Here is a 4,545-nt window from a genome sequence, read left to right on the forward strand (position 1 = left end):
GAGTGTATAGCATTAAACTAGTATATATCTATCACTCTCCCACCTTCTCTCCCACACAAACCACAACCAAAAAGGCTGCTCCTTTTTAATTTGTGTTGGTTTAAGCTAAAGGCCTCATCCTCATTCTTTTCTTCTTGTTGGATAGGATAAGATAGCTAACTCTAGGTGCAACTTTGCTTTGCTCCTTACCTCATTGCACTCTCTCTTTGTTTTTTCCACTCCAAAATTGATTCAGTTCAGATAATAACACACCCCTCTATGCATATATATAGATCAGTCACACCGATCTGGCTAGCTAACTAGCTACTTGTCATCTATACGTTTTGCATGACTCTCTCTGACTCCATGTACAGAAAGTCAGAGATGAAGAGAGAGAGAGAGAGTTTTTTGTTTCCCAACGTGGTTTTGGTTGGAGTTTATGGTCCTTGTCTTTTTTTTTCTATTTAATTTATTCTCAAAATCTTTTCCTCTTTTGTTGATCTACCTTCCTCATCTGCTGATGCATCTTCCATGATGTTTGTTTTTTCTTGTTTCTCTCTCTCTCTTTGTATCTCAGGACTTTAGATACAAACCCTTAATTTTCTTGGAAAAAATTGTTCCTTTGAGAACATGCATGTTAGATCCTAGATTTGCTGCTTTTCTTATCACCATATTTCATGATGTTTTCCATCAAAGGATATTGCATTTTCTCCCTCAGATCTGACCCAGTTATGAGTTATTTCCCTTCAGATTTTTCATTTTTGTATACCTTTTATTCTGTGAACTTTCCATATTTGGGAAGCTATTGTATGTGTACTTGGTATCTTTGATTCCTTCTATTTGGACAGAAATTGACAGAAGAGAGTGAGCACAAAGAGGCACTTGATATAAATCTATATCACTGCTTTTGTGTGCTCACTACTCTTTCTGTCGGTTTTCATGTACCAGAAAATTCTCCAAGTCTACTAAGTTTCTTCATAAACTAAATCACATCATCCTCTCTCTCTCTCTCTCATTTTGATGGAGCTCATGAGAAATGTCTCTTACTGAAACAGGTTATATCTATATATATATATATATATATATATATATTTCATTATTATTCAACAGTGAAAAAAAAGTTATAGTATATGGCTTTGGTGCTTTGAAATAAGTATGCTTTTATTTTATTTTAACTTTTAACTATGGATCTTGCTAACATTGATTAAGGAACTGAAATAAGAAAATATTTATTATGTAAATCATACAAAAACATAAAAAAGTCATAAATAATACAATTTTATTTTTCTCCTTTCTCAATGTCCTAAGAACAGGTTAATTAGCATTTGCCTTTAACTATTACTATTAGGGTTTTGCTAACTAATTCCCTAAGGGCATTGATTAATGAATTAAAAGAAAAAAGTTTTAATGTGTAAATTATAGGAGAAAGTAAAAAAATAAAAAAAAATGCAAATGTATACCTCCTAATAAAAAAAAAAACTTTCTACTCTTACTTTCTTAACTAGTGACCTTAGGTATTTATTAGCATTTGCCATTAGTTGAACACACACACACAAACTTGTTCATAGATTGGCTTTATTATGGTTTATAGTATATACTAGTCATTTTGCAAAATGGATAGGTGTGACTTTAACCTTGCACAAGGGTGTCCTGATAACTGTGCAGATCTTAATAAGGGCATCTTGTTTTTATCTCTATACATGTGTATTTTGTATGCTAGCGAGTGGTGGCAGGGACCATTCACGTTATATAGTATGGTCCACACAGGTTGTGTTGTTCACTCTCTAGCGTCTAGCACTCTAGCTAGCTATATTATCGTTTTCCTGATTTCATATTTTTAAGTATATAGAGCATGCGGGCCATGAGGTGTGGTTCTTTGCTGTGATCTAAGATGTTCTCACCTGAAACAGTATGTGGCTTAATTTGTTACAATATATCTAAAACAGTACAATTTTGTGGTCTGATTCTTAGGAAGCAACCCTATAGTTAGGTTGATGAATATAGGGGTTTATCATTACCCACCAAAACTTGTCAGAATAATGCCCCATTTGAAAACAGGAGTGTAGCGAACAGTCAAATGGATCAAGTTTGTTCTTCTTTTTTTTTTTATGTATTATGAATTTTATGATACTGTGTTAACGTTCTAGTAGGACATTTTCTGTATTTGATGACCATAAACTGATAAATAATGTATTTTATATGAACAATCTATAGCCCTTATTTTTTTGTTTAAATTGAATCTTTCTTGGTAACTAATATGAATTTTGTTAGTCTTATGTTATGAGCAGTAATTTGGGCTAATTGGAAATTTAATTTCAATTACTGCTTTGTTGTAATTGATACACTACTAGCATATTGGTATAATTGCTTGTAATTAATTATATTGAAAAAGTACTGATATTTTTATACTGTGTCTATGCTAGACAAGAAGCATATATATATCAATTTATTACTGAAAAGGTTAATAATTAAACTCTTTAAGTCGGTTGTACTTGTATTGGTTAGCCAAATTCAAATTGAATAGTCCAATATTTACAAATAAATAAAAATATAGCTAAAAACAACCTTGCAAAAGCAATAGCCTTTTTTCCTAGATAAATGATTAATGACACCACCAATATAATTGACTCTTGATTTATAACTTGTCAGATTTTTCGATTAGGACTTTTGAGACAAATATCAAAGATCAATACCTTATGTTGTGTATGGTAAATTTCTCTTTTGAGATTGTCATCCCTGCAATCCTTACAAGTTTTTTTTTTCTTAATCAAATTCTTAATCTACCCTGGTATTATAACACATAATTTGCAGTGAGTAATTCATATTTGAGAATTTGATATTGACTATTGAGGTGATTATTACATAACTCTCCTCATTAACCCGTGCTTAGGACAAGCTATATATGAGACCATATAGGTATACAGTTCGCTAAATATCTAAACACAGCAAATAATTACTACCTTTATAATAAGTTGCTTTTTGACAATATTTTAGCTTTTTTTTTTTTCTTGTTATATATGCTGTGATCTAATATGAAGTGGAAATTGAACTCCTGGTCCCAGAAAATTCTGTATTTAATCATGATAAATGATGTATTTTCTATGAACAAGCTGTTTTGCTTTATTTTTTTCTGGGTTGATTCTGATATGAAAGCATTGACTTGAATTTGATTTCAAAGTATATTATGTGCTTTAGTATAGTTCATGTGATATTGAAAAATAATAAATTTGGTAGCTTTGTGTTTAATTTTCTTATAATCAGCAGTATGCAACTTGGATTCAAAAATTAAATTTCAATTTCTTGTTGGTTGTAATTGATATGGTTAAGGACACTAGCATAACTCCTATCTTATAACTGTGAATTCTCTACTTGTTATAAGTTCTTCTATCGTCATGTTGGATAAGTAATGGCATGTTTATAGTGTCTATATATTATACATGAAGTTTTAATTTGTTATTTAAAAGTGTTCTCTTAGCAATCCAAAAGAATCTTTGCTCGATGACTAGTTAACACTTAACACCTTATATTAATTGTAACGTAGGTGTTCTTGCGTTCGTTATAAAAATTCAATTTGAATATATTACTCACATACAAATGGCAGACTGGAAGTAGTTATTGTCCATTAACATTAGCATTTAACAATAATTACTGCAGTTTTGAACAGTGAATTCAATTATCTCATGATTTCAAGTTGATTGGTTTTGATGGACATTATTGATCATGTTGATACTAAAAGTCTTGAAAGAATTAATTTAAAATGCAGCAGAGTCTATTGATGTTGTTAAGGTAACTGACTAATTCATGTACCTTTTTATATTTTTATTTTATTGATGGTCTATATTTCTATTTTGTTTATGCACTTTCGTGAAAAATAAACAGATTAGCAGTTAATAAATGATGTAAGACTCTATTTTTTTTTTATATTTTTTCTGTAGTTACTTTTTCTTGCACCTTTATCTATATAATGTATCAGCAGTTTTTTACATTTGTATTTTATAGTTATTATTTCATAGTACTTTTTGTTGGAAGTAGTCTATATAATTTCATTTATGATTGCAGTAATTATAATAGAGGTTCCGTTTTTGAGAGATCTAGTTCCATGTTTGACTATTATGCTCTATGAATTATTCTTAATTAGTAAAAATACCGAAATGATTGGATGTTCCTTCTTCACAATTCAGAATGTTCGTTGCTTAATTTTATGCTTGTTTTTTCTGCCATCAACCTGGAAATGACGTGTTCGTGATTTTCACTATTTTATTCACATCTAGATTAAGTTCATGCCAATTCGCAATCAACAAAATTTAAAGGCTCTATTTCTTTCCCAATTGCTTTATTAGGTTATCAATTAATATATCAAATACAATCTATATATTAGTTGTGAATAGTGTTAATTGTTTGTGATTTGCTTTAGTTTTTAATCCAGAAAGTAGCCTTTTCGAATTTTGAAATTATTAACTGAAGTTATGACTCTTGTGATCACCTGATGTTATATGGATCAATCACAACCGTAGTTTCGATGAATGGATTGTTGATGTAGGAGAAGTGTGATATATATATTCTTTT

The 4,545-nt window shown here is 30.1% G+C and overlaps 1 non-coding gene across 1 annotated transcript; it reads left to right on the forward strand.

Annotated features, from left to right (window-relative positions):
- Positions 1 to 827: 827 nt before the first annotated feature.
- MIR156O (microRNA MIR156o) lies at positions 828 to 917 on the forward strand. The gene has a single exon (NR_048872.1). It is a non-coding gene; the product is annotated as a microRNA MIR156o (primary transcript).
- Positions 918 to 4,545: the final 3,628 nt, after the last annotated feature.

The sequence above is a fragment of the Glycine max genome, chromosome 17, assembly GCF_000004515.6.
Source record: "Glycine max cultivar Williams 82 chromosome 17, Glycine_max_v4.0, whole genome shotgun sequence".
Taxonomy (NCBI): Eukaryota; Viridiplantae; Streptophyta; class Magnoliopsida; order Fabales; family Fabaceae; genus Glycine; species Glycine max.